The sequence below is a fragment of the Camponotus vicinus genome, unplaced genomic scaffold (genome assembly GCF_025532165.1).
Source record: "Camponotus vicinus isolate PSW18456_S1 unplaced genomic scaffold, iyCamVici1.0 SCAF_4, whole genome shotgun sequence".
In the NCBI taxonomy this organism is placed as follows: Eukaryota; Metazoa; Arthropoda; class Insecta; order Hymenoptera; family Formicidae; genus Camponotus; species Camponotus vicinus.
The window spans coordinates 3,387,648-3,400,688 of record NW_028141976.1 but is presented as its reverse complement, the minus strand read 5'-3'; the positions used below and the strand labels follow the sequence as shown (position 1 = coordinate 3,400,688).

At 41.5% G+C, this 13,041-nt stretch overlaps 2 protein-coding genes across 8 annotated transcripts in view; one reads left to right on the top strand and one right to left on the bottom strand.

The window, feature by feature from the left end:
* LOC145971247 (coiled-coil domain-containing protein 43) overlaps positions 1-7,043 on the top strand; it is a 60,420-nt gene extending 53,377 nt beyond the window's left edge. Inside the window, exons 6-7 of one of the 4 annotated variants that reach the window (XR_014438818.1) lie at positions 5,867-6,066; positions 6,459-7,043. The gene's annotated coding sequence lies outside the window, so the exon portion shown is untranslated. Of the gene's footprint in view, positions 1-5,863; positions 6,067-6,458 lie in introns of all 4 variants that reach the window. The other 3 variants (XR_014438817.1, XR_014438815.1, XR_014438816.1) reach the window with 3 other exon arrangements.
* The window catches only part of LOC145971238 (uncharacterized), a 140,286-nt gene that overhangs the window by 51,249 nt on the left and 75,996 nt on the right, over positions 1-13,041 (bottom strand). The gene's annotated exons all lie outside the window — the stretch shown is intronic.

The window sequence follows — 13,041 nt, the reverse complement described above, 5'->3', positions numbered from 1 at the left end:
TTACGCAATCCGGTCTTCGTCGCGTTCGAAGCTCGCGTAAAACAGGGAATTATGCACGCGGAAATATGCACACGCACGCACGCATTCTGGTGCGTGCTTACCACGCGTTTGCGCAATCGCAGCGGTCTTCTCTCCGTCGATGCAGGCCACGTTTATTTGCGATAAGTCGCGAGATTATGTGCATTTTTTCCTTTCATTGATCGGTGAAAACGAGTTTCCCTCTCTTGCCCTAAATTAAACTAGAAACAAAGTACAGAATTTTCCAGCAATAATTGTCTGGTCTCGACCGCAATGATATTCATCTAGTGCCGAAGAATATCGACAAGTGTTACGAATGTCATAAAAAATTTGCGTGATTTATCAATAATTTCTATTAGTTTTTCGAAATATTTTCTCCTGGTCAAAAAGTAACAGATGAAATTAATATTGACAATGTTTGTAAAGTAATTTCTCATTTAAATATTTTTTAGTATCTGAAAAAATATCGCATAGGTCACAAAAGCGTCACGAATTACACCAACTTTATGTTTTCGCTAAAAAGTATCATACAATTTTTGCCATATAATAAACTATCCTTTTTCCGATAGACACATTACCAGTTTCTCTAGTAAGCCACAGACCAGTTTAAGAACGTAGTACACCAGCAATATTAAAAATTTACTCGATCGTCCACCGGCAATCACGACATCCGCTGGCGCGTCATCTTAGATTCGATTTCGCAGACACGTGACAAAATTAACAAAAAAAAATATTTAGATGAGTACGAGCGAGCTTAAAGTATTGACGTTTGTGCAATAAAATGCATAAGACGCACCAATAATAAAATTCGTTCTCAGCAGAAAAATTTAATTCTCACTCGAATCTTCTAATCAAAGATTGATCATTGATTTAATGGAATTATATTGATATAATTATATTATTTATTATTCAAAATTTTATTGCTAGATAATAGTATACTTTAATGTTGTGTTTTATCGCACGAACTTGAAGATTCGTACCACGCCTGGCAAGCTCGCGAGCACTCATCCAATCGGGAATTATGCCGAACAACGTCGACGCGAAATTTAGCACACCGGGAGAGGAGAACGCGCGCGTAAAATGGCCGTATTTGCGATTTCCGCGTCTGAAAGGCGCGGTCTTAGAAACAACCAGATCGCAGAAACCACCTAACGAGCATGGTCGCACGCGACTAAGGGCGGCGAGGTTACATAACGCGCGCGCGAATGCGCAAACCAAGCGAGGCCCATGCCGTGTCGCGATGTAGGCCTCAGCGACGTGCCAGAAACGAAAATACTCTCGGCGAAGAAGCAAACCAACGACGAGAAATCGCGGGCGTTCCTCTTCCCGCTGCCGAAAACGGGGCTGCTGTCGACGCTCTCGGTTCAGGTCGATGCCGTAGACGGCCGAGAGAAACGATCCCGACCCCGGATGTTGCGCGACCTCGTCGCAAGTTAGGCCAAATTCGTGGGCGCTGCTGACCTCGAGACGACAATGAGGATGTTTAAATTTACGAGATTATCGATATATTCGATATCGCTCGATATTTCTTGCGGGATTAAGATAAGTGACGCGAGGGCGTATATCTGATGTATCTGCGTACAGTTTTAATAAATCTACATTGTATTGTATTATTTGCATTTTACAATCTTCTACCTCAGTTGCATTTCATTGATTGACGCTAAATAAATGCATGAACTTTGCACAGTCGTCAGCCTGTAATGAAACTGATCTCGTCCATCTCTCTTGGGAAAAGACCTTTCACCCTGTGTTCTCTCAGTCGACATGGATCTAATAATTTCAACCATGATATGTATATAGTTTTCGCGGGCACATAAACGAGCTCGCGTGATGTACATGCAACTTATACGCTTCATGGGACGTTTTCGACGCAAGAGAGGACACAATCGAGAGTAAAAGGTCGAGGGGCGTTGTAAAAATATTTTTTTTCGAGAGCAATATCGGCATATGCGTTTTGAAAAGTTTTCGAGCTTTTGTCGGAATTAATGTATTGGAAATATCACGACGCTGAGCGCCGAAATGTCACTTCACCCTTACCGTGCGAAAATATATAGCCCATGTATGTACATGTATTTTTAAAGTGCGAAATGTCAAATGCGAAATGTCGAAAAAATATAGAGGTGTACGGTACATGCATATTTCCGAACGATCTATCTCCCGTCTCTGTTTTCCGTTTAATCGCCTTCCTCTCACGTTAGTATTGTTACAATGACAAGAAAATGTAAAAATGTATCGGATAAAATGTAAATTCACTTCGCACGTGCGCGTGCAAATTTTGCGCATGTTAATATTTGATGTTGAACGAGCCGTAACATTTTAGTGAAGCGTAAAATCATATTCCCATTAAACAAATTTATACTTTGAAATATTAATTATAGCGAGTTAATAGACCGCGATTGCATAACGTACGCGGTAACAAAGCAATTTTGCATCAGAGATAATATTTTCCAATTGCTGAGAAACGTCGAAAGAATTACGCGAACAATTTGTTGTCGCAACGATGCTAATAAATATAATCCGTTTTAAGTTTTCGCCGTTGAATAAGACAAAAAGTTCAATTAAATATTTTTGCGATATCGCGCGACCAGTTATACATGACGTAACGCGTGTTCGTGAATTTAACAGCAGCTGCTATCGAATGCGTTCCCTTTTTATGCATCTCCCACCCAATGCCGAGTGCGGTGCGGTTCTATCCGTAATGCTCCTTTTAGCTTCTTTTCTCGCGAAACCAGTGTAACCGGTTGAGCGTAAGGCCGGTAGGCAGCAAGCGCGCATTCGTAAGTTCAATACAGCCCCTTGTACTTTTCTTTCGTTCGCGGAATTTCATTAAACGTTAACATCAATTACCTGGAACTTACTTCGGACGACGGACAATGAGAACGACGCTCGTATTCTCAGATATGTGCGCCTTGTTAAACTCTGAATTAAATCGATTATTTCAACGAAAGAAACCGATATAGTGGAATTTTTAGAAGATGTAGAAACTCTGATTACACAGAGACGAGAAAATTTTATCGGAAGAAATGTGACATTTCATAATTCCGTTTCTCGAATAAAAAAAGCATTTCGAAAAGAAACTATATTTAACGTATTCTCTTTGAAGTGACAGTTAATTAAAGCGCTTAGCTTCGCTGCACAACGAATATTAATGATAAATACGTAGCAAAGCCGTGATATTCGCTTAATTATCGGGACGAGAGACATTTTACGGGAATTATATGCGCGCAACGAAACGGAGAAAAAATAATCCGTGTATCAATATTTATGGAAAAAATGGAGGCAAAAAAAAACATCGCAAAATCTAATTTATCGCGGATTGCATTTAATTATTTTAGAAATGTCAGAGTTACTCGCTACACAAGCAGTCGTGTTAATAGACCTTTGAAGCGACCACCAATAACAGTCAGAAAGAGTTGGAGATATTTACCAAAATGTCTTGTAGAGAGACCGGCATCACAGAGCAGGTTGACATATCCGCCGGACAAGAATGCTCTCCCTTTTGACACCCGATGCCTGGTCTCTGTGCCCGTCACGTGTTAGATAGAGCGAATGTTGATTTACGATATCAACGTTCAAAGGCAGCCTCAGAAAGGATACTCGGCGTGGAAAAGGACACACTTTGGTACGTGTATCGACGCGAATTTCATTCGATCGGAGCAATTTCTCGCCTGGCGAAGCAATTTCTCGCGCGAGCGATTAATCTCCTCGAGGAACCTTCTCAGCGAGGAAAAATCCCCGGCGGTAAAACACGGCGCGGTTATAAATCGAGAAACCGATATGATATATTCTGTTACACCGTATCAACGGAATCGAGCCGCGCGAATTAGAAAAACGCGGTTATAACAAACGAGCGAAATCTCCACTCATTGTCGGTACAGAGCGGCGATGGGACGATATGCCGCCGAGGAGATTAAAAGTCAGCCGCGAAACTCTACTTTTCACGCACTTTGAGTTTTTCCCCTCCGCGTCCGAGAATCGAAATAAACTGAATCTTTCGCGTAGACGAGAAAAAAAAAAGAAATGTGAGTAAGTGACGGATCACACAGTTGGACTTACGGACGGTGATGGCAGACAGCGCTTGCAGTACTCAATGAACGAGAACAAAACCTCAGGCATGGAAGAAAGCCGGCCGTTGCGAGCGAATTTTAATTAGAGGATCGACCGGACCCTTTGGCTTTTCTCAGCGCGCGACAACACGAGTCGAGGATGCGTGTGGTCTCTTCGCAAGGCCTCTCTATCGCGAGCATAGGAGGAGAAGAACCGGATTCACCTCGCCATCGCAGGAAGGTCGACTTGGTACTGATGCGTCTGGATTCCGCCGAAGACTCTCCCGCGACACGTATATTAAATTAAAAGCGCGAGGCATTGTATGTAGCCTTCTCTCTTTCGCTCTCTCTCTTTCTTTCTCTTTCTCTCGCCAACTCCCACCGGTAATCCAATATCGCGGCATCAGGTATAATTCGCTACGTGAACGATACACGCGGAAAATGAAACAAACATATATCACGAGCGATTTGACGAGATTTCTTTATTTCGGGCGAGTGACTATTTTCCGAGCGCGTCCGCCGTTGCATTTTAATTTTCCTCCCTGGTATTTTCTATCGGCAAAAAGCGTTAAATGTCAAGGGTTGTTTCCGCGAGCAATGCGCTTCTTTGAATGATGCTTTTTACATATTTTTCAAATCTTTTGTGACATGAAACGTGACACACATGAGCGTGTATGATCGATTATGGTTGAATTTATTATAGACTCAACGAAATGTATATTAAAGAATATGATAGATGCTAATAATTATTTTAGAAAAAAGAGGGAATAAGGGGAGAAAGAGAGAGAACGGAAAGTAGAAGCATTTTTATCGCATTTTTCACCGATCTTTCATCCCATCCAAAGTATCTCATCCAAGAACATTATTCGCCTAGATATGTCACCTTTGATCATAAAATACACAGCCAGTCTATTTTCTACGTGCAGCGCGGATAAAAATAGGGGAAACGCCGCTTCGTCCGACGTAACCAGTTTCAAATTAGAAGCCGCCGTCGGAATCTTTTTCGTGCAGTTATGCCGTTCAACTATGCCGAAGTAGAGCGAAAGAGAGCGAGGAATACTCGTCGCGATATCGAAGTTGGCGGCGATGCTGGCCCGATGCCAGGATAAAACGGACGAGGAGCGAAATTCTCGGCGAATCCTGCGGCGAATCGCGAAAAAAACTATTCAGATTTGGGAAAAAACGACGCCGGAAGCCGCTTATTCGAAAATACCATGGCCATTCTCACCTTCTTGAAGCCGTGAAACGAGAATGCGCCTACATTCATCCGCATTTTATGATCCTCCACTTTCGCTCCGAGAACACTTTCCGATCCTCCGCGAACAACGATCACGTTCCTCAGATTCTTCGTACGTCAATTGCTTAATTAATAACGATACTTGTACCCGATTTTGAATTCCATAATTCGTGACCGCGAATTGTCTCGTTAGAGAAAAGAGATCGGAATCAACTAGATCAGCATTTCCCAGTAAAATTTAGCTATAGTAGTTTTTCTAATCTAATTGACAATCACGGAGCATGTATACCTTTAGAATATTAATAAATTATAATACTATTTTGTTCTGTCAATTAAAAAAAAGCTATCTATTAAAAAAATTACAAGCATTATATAATATCTTAAGAAAATGGTCTTGAATCGAGCATATAAATAAGTTCTCTGTTAAATTGAGTATCACGAAATGATGATTAAATTAAATATCACGAAATGAACAAAGATAATAACCCGTAAATGTTCAAGATCCTTTTTTCTCACAGAATCCTTAAACTCGCCTACAGAGATCACTAAATTTCTATTCTAGTAGCACTGCCTGGGAAACACCGAACTAGACGAATAATCCACGCGAAATGAACGCCGAAAGTGGTCGACCGGTTCCTCGGCATCCGGCGGATGTGGAGGGAACGGGAACCCCGCCGATCGATTTTCGTGGGGCGTCTCACGAGGGTCTTTCGAGACGTCTTTCGGGCAGGATGGTCGGCCGGCCACTGATCGAGATGCGTGCAGGTCCGAATACCAGCGTGTGCGAGCATGATTGTAACGCGTGAGCGTGTGCGAGCGAGCGAGTGCGTGCCGAACATTCGCGCTCTCGTCCGGCGAGCGCGCATATTGTAATTTTTTATTAACATTGTCGCTGTCCGCATGAATGTCATTGTCCGCTGTCGCAATTTCCGACATTTTTTATTATTACATTGTTCTTGACGAGCGGGGATTCTTCTAATCCTTCAATTCGTTCAAATTTTAATGCTTGTACTCGCGTTAGATAAATTTGTCAACGATTTCTCTTCTATTGAATTATTTAAACATCGCATTTTAGTTTTTTAAGCAAATATTTATGTGAATCTTTTTTACAATATATTATGAATAAACGATAAATTTTGAAATGCGTTTCTTTTCAGAAATTCGTAGAGTCCTACTAAAGAAGATCGCTGTTGCTTCGTCAAACAAGATAATAGTGTTTGCACGGGGACGAGTATGTAGTACGTGTTTAAACATGGTAATAATGAATTTAAATGGATGTTAACGAAGAACGTCCGAAACTGCCGCGAACTGCAGCTGTACGATATATCTTTCATCTACAATGAAGCGCTCGGGAAGAGCATCGTTCAAGAACGCCCGCGCGATGATAATATGCACCGTTTCCGCCGCATTGGACTTTAGCTTTTGTACAAAGAAGCGGCGCTGCTAAAAATGCCGGATTATTCTCAAGCCACATTTAACATCAAACACAATCTTCCTTGAAAATTCTACTCTAAAGACTGGAAAAAATTGACAGAGATGACCGAGTAGAATGATTCGATAATAAACTGTGAGTTTTTCGTTAAATTATTAAATAAGATTTCTTCTTGTTAATTTTTCGGATGTTTAAATGTATCTGTTCTTCTCTTTTAACAAACTATAATTCTATTATATGATAAACTGACATAAAAAAAATATTTTGCAAAATGTGATATGTGTTGTAAAGATGTGTGACAAGTAAGATATTTATAATAATATTTGAATAAAACATGAACAATAAAATAAATAATGTATCTAAAATATCGTAATATATTGTTAAATATTATAAAATCATAAAATATAAAATTTAGAATTATAAAGAATTTATAATAATATATTTTATTTTTTATGAATATTAGATTTTCACAAATTGTATCTAATTAATGTAAATTTTTAATAATTGAATTAGAGTTATTCAGAAATGAATTATTAAAGAAATCACTGTACATATAATATAATGACTGAGATTGGCATAAAAAGAATTTTTCTCTTTTTAATTTATCATTCTAGCATGTGATTGATATCCGGTATCAAAAGTATATTCTCACTCTTCTATCAATAACATCATCGATCTAGTAAACTTTATTATTAGATTCTCCCGTATGAATGTACTCGTCGGGGCGCATACAACAATGGGGAAGAGATTATCGTGCATTGCACGTGTGCAGGGTAAAAGTGGCTCGTTAGCACATATTCTGTAATCCTCAGTATGAAGGGAGATCCATCGAGCGTTCACCAGGCAATTATCATTTTTATCGCAGTCGCAGATCGATATATTCACATGGTCCTCGTTGCGCTAGAAATAAATTCTGCTGCGCGATAAATGCATTTTAAGAAATAACATCCGATACTAGACCGCAACACGTGTCCACCTGAAAATGTCGGGCTTCGTATAATCCTGTTTGTCTAATCTCCCTTCAACGTTCGTGTCCAAGACACGTGACGACTCGTCTTCTGCCAGAAATATGTCTCTATCATATATGAGAATAATTCTTTTTGATCGACGATGACACCGTGTCGCCACGTTCTGCGAGGTATATTTTACCGCGAATCATCGCGCAATAATTGATGACTCGCAAATCCATTAAAAGAGCATTACTCGGGAGAGAGTAATCATTTTTCGTAGTTTATCTTACCGAGTAAATTTATCGCGATACGTACGATGAAAATTAATTATATTCAAAATCCAGATAATCCACATATAACACATAGATCGCTGACTTTTGGACTATCTCCTACGTCGTCTACGGGAACTTTCATCCGCAAAAGTGGATGTCATTTGTCATTCCATAATTTTACGTTGATTAATTCGCATCTCCCGCGCGCGAGCGATTTCTCCGCGCAAGTATTAGCGTCGGGAATAAATCGCGACCGCCGCCGTATCTAATCCATCACCGTCTTCAACTGCGAACCGCGTTCGCACGTAATGCAAAATGAACGGCACCGTTAACATACCCGGTGCGCTTTTGCGAAGCCGCCGCGCCGGCGACCGCAATTTGCGAAAGTCGCACTTCAGGGCACCTCCTTAGATCGTCAAACCTAGCTCACGATCGTCGTTTCGCCGTTGTGAATCTATAGTGTCGCGCGAGAATGACTCCGCTACGATTAATATTCATTAAGATCTATCTTAATAAGGACTTGATATCTGATCCGCGCGCGCTTCGCGAATACGTCGGAAAGTTATGAGACGCCTGAAATTAATGGAAGTTGCTCTTCACGGACAAGCGCGCATCGGCGCTTATATCGCCTGTGCTTCTCTTGCAACACAGTGAGAATCCACCATGTAAACGCGCACGCACTACACCGCTGGATAAATATAACCGACGAGAGGCGAACTTTCGGGCCAAGGTCACAGTGCGGTTCCGACTCGTCCGGAGATAAATATTGTACCGTGAAAAATTGACGCTGCTCAACGTACGCTAACAATAATTGTAATAATCAACCAAAGTAATATTTCAAAAGCGTTTCTCATGGATACGCGTATAAATTTGGAGTTAACGTATCGATCGAATCGCGCGATTGACGATCGCAATTGCTTCAAAACCGTCTCTTACAGAAGAAATTACAACGCAAAGTTGCATTTCTTTGTCTGTCTCGACGACTTTGTAGGGTCACGCGAGGCCACTGTCACGCACATCCTGCAAAACGGCGGATGTAAATATTTTTTACGGGCGTCTCCCAGAGGAGACGACGACGGATCCGGCTAATTGGATGTTCCAAGGCGCGGAGCAGCGTTAATATAGTATGCCGACTAATTTATTGGAAGCTGGAAAATTGGCTCTGTCAGTCGCGGCGAAAAGATATCTATCGTAAGTGTAGTGTCCCGCGGGGAGAAACTGCAAAAAGAAAAAGCGTGGTAGAGTAACGATTCGGGAGAGAACTCGAGGAACTCGATTACTCCCATGTACAAGTAAGAAATAAAAAGGCTTTTCCTTGGAAAAGGACTTCTCACATTATTACCTGTTTACTATAGCGTACGCCATATCGTATATTTTTCCAACGCGACCGCGTTTAATTAGGTCGACTCTAATAAAACGGACGAATGGTCCACGTGCGATGGCCCTGCATCGCGCTATCGTGAACATTGAAATCGATAAGCAATGTTACAGTGCGCTATAAATAACTTTGTTGTACCTCCTTATCGCCTCGTCGATTGATTCTCTTGCACTCGAAAAGTGGTCGAAATTAAAATGTTCACTTCTCGAGTCGCGCGATTTACGCGGCTACGCATATAATTGCACGAATCGGCGCTAATTACGGCGAGATGAGCTTAAATATTTTTGTCGCGAATCTCATTCCCCGTTTTAATGCGTCGAATTACATAATCAGCCCCGATGCCGTTCTGCGAAATCTCTCAATCTATTTGTCCGTTTTCGCGAGACGCGAGATATGCAAATTGACCGGTACGCCACGTTTGAATATCAGTGCGGTCAAAAGAGAAGCCCGAGCGAGCATGTTCATCCCCTCGAACGACCGAGGAAGACGATCCGGCTTAAGTCTTCGACCTGGGTGTATAAGCACGTGTTGTACTCGTTGCATTCGCGCGTCGATTCTTTTAAGCCTCGTTAAGACCCGACTTAAACTTTAATTGAAAGTCTGACCCTGGTAGCGGTCAACGGGCCTTTTTTTCTGCCGCGAACAGAGAGAAGGCATTTCGCGACAGAACCTGTTCAAGTACACGCAGATGCGATAAAGGTATTTCAATTTGAGAAAATTAACACACAAAGATACGCAAAATTGTCAGAATTCACGAATACGACATCTTAATGCTAATTATCTCGAGACAACGGCACATGACTTAGCATGCATGATTTAATCCATTGCACAATATCAAGCAACAATTGTAATTCCGCCCGCTGCATAACGATAAATTTGACCGTCTATTCTTATCTACGGCAAAATTTATAGCTACATTTCGTACATATTGTGGTGTGTGAGCGGGAAAAAAATAAAATCGCTATGAACATATCGCCGCGCGAGAGAGAGAGAGAGAGATTCGAAGCGCGACAGAGACCGTCGTCCTAGTTACGTGGACCATATTATCGATCTGCTCACCCGGTACATGCCGAACCCTTCGTATAACTCCCCAACGTATGATTCCGGGGAGCATGTATATACCATGTATTAGGTGTATATATACGCGGCAACGTGCCTCCCATACGTGCATATGTACACACGCGAGATGCGCTCTCTCGTAGAGAGCGCATCTCTTCTCCTACTCGAGAATTCAATACCGAGCAAGCGAGTCGCGCGATGGCGGATACCCGGTCGATTGTGTTTCGAGAAGGAAAAGTCTCGCGCTCTCCTCCGGCTTACTGTGCACGATTCACATGCATAATCGAAGGGAAACGAACGTGTATGCATCGTTAATGCACGTGCGATGCGCGTCGGTTTGCGAATCGTGGAAGCCATATAGTGATTGAATGCACGCGCGAAACACATTATTTATTTAGCGCAATTTAAGAGATCGAGCATTTTTCTCTCCGTCGATTCATTCAAGCGCCAGCTTCTTCTTTATATGTTTCGTGAAGAAATGAAAAATAAGCGATACGTAGAGCTAGTCCACCGTGTCGTGCGAAATCCGTCGCGAACGATGCCAATGTCATTATCGAAACTTGGAGAATTATTAAACTTGGCAATTAGCTAAATGAGACGCATCGATAAATTTATGGCGCGACGCACCATTCGCCTCTTCATTTACGAGACCATCTTCGTCGCTTCGTAGTTCCGCAAATGCGTCTATTAACGTCGGTCCCCGCGGCCGCGAGCGACGCTCTGACGGCGAAGTAGACAAGTGGCCCGCGATAGGCCTATTATGTCTCGCTTAAGTGCAGCTGCAAGCGCGTTAAGATGTATATACACATACTCGAGAAACATGCGCCTACACATAGGTACGTGGTGTATTCGCGCGAGACGTCGATTCGACCTCGATGAACCCGCATGATCGATTCTCTCGGAGGTAGAGGTACAATTAAAGCAGCCTTCGTCGCGAGAACGCAAACAATTCGGGATGATTATTCTCGGGAGTAAATATACATAAGTCATCTCGACGCAATTAAATTTTTGATAAAAAGGAAAAAATAAAACTCGTAAGAATTCACGCGAGGATTAACGCGAAAAAGGAATATAAGTGAAATTAACGGCCTTCGTTATTTTAAGGCTCTCATTTGGTGTATTTTTTTTCCGAGTCGTCGAGTCCTGAGAAAATGCGTTACTTCGCGCGGGTCAACAAAGCCCCGTTAAAAATTAACATGCTAATCTGCCGTTTGCGGGTATATGAAAGAGGGACCTGGTTAACGCGCGGCTGATTGCACCTGCGAGCTCGTTAATTACCTCTCCGCAAAATTACCGCTAGGAAAATAAAGCGGGGAGCGCGCGCTTCTTCTGTGTGTATACTGCCCATATGCTCGGTGCATAGGTACATGTCGTACGTATTCTTCGTCACGGAACATACTCGTATCGCGCATTATCCTCGCGAATACGGTGTTCGCGTGCGCAAAGAGAAGCAGACAGAACGACCAGCCAGAGCGTGTCGCATTGTCCGCTGACTCGGTAATACGCATTCGTCACTGCGAGAAACCGTTGCGCGAGAAAAATTCACGAAAGAAACACGCTGCAAGAGAGCGAGGAATACACACAAAGGATATACATGTTCGAAGAACGTTCGCGCGATATGACACGAACCAACGATATCCTGTGCGGGCTCTATTTAATTACGCATCAGAATGAGAAATGGCATTAATTTTAAATGCGTGAAAATATATACGCGGACGTTTAAGTATTAATTTTGATGTCCGCGTAGGTTTTTTTAGTCGGTTAGAAATTTCAGGTTTTAATTCCGCTCGCGAGATAAATATACAAATTTAATTTTTAATCCTTCAAAAATCTAGACATGTACAATATCATTTTTAATAAAATTGAATTTGATATTTTCGTTAAAATTCAAGGTAAGCACGAATAATTTGTAATGATAAATATTATTATTATATATAATATGGTTGATTAATATCGTTTTTAATTTTAATATTATATCACACGCGCGTGTGTGTAACAGATTAAATAAAAAATTGAAAGCTATGTCAGAATTCTAAGGAATAAATAAATTCGACTTTTTCATCGCATTACTTTTTGATTTGCTCGTGTGCTTTGCAAAATTTCCGTATTATTTATTCTTTATATTATGTGTGTATAGAAAAACGGAACATAATATCTTTTCAAATATGCGCTTGTCCTTTGTAGCGAGAGTGCGGTTAAACGAGATGCATTATACAAGTGCTCGGTGAGTTAAGTTTCTCGAGAGGCAACGCGAAAGGAAATACGAGTTACCACGACGCTTCCATCTCTTATTGAATCCTGTAAGAGATTTCGAACGAGTTCCGAATTTCGTAGAGGACATCCTTTGTAACGTTTGTTTCGCTAGCACGAAATTGTCACAGGAAAAATAGAATTCGTTATTAAAGAACTTGCGAATGTTGGGTTTCCTTCTCTCGCGTAGTAACGCGCTGTTTCATTATTTTTCACCCAATGTTAATACAAGATAATGCGATCGAAAATTCTTTTTAAGAGATTAGCGAGCGAATGAAATTTTATGAAATCGCTAACAAAATAATTTTCAAGTCGAGCACGTCGTATGGAATAACTAAACAACCTTCAAAGTGCGGATAATAACTCATAGAATTTCCTGACATGCTCGCAATGACGATG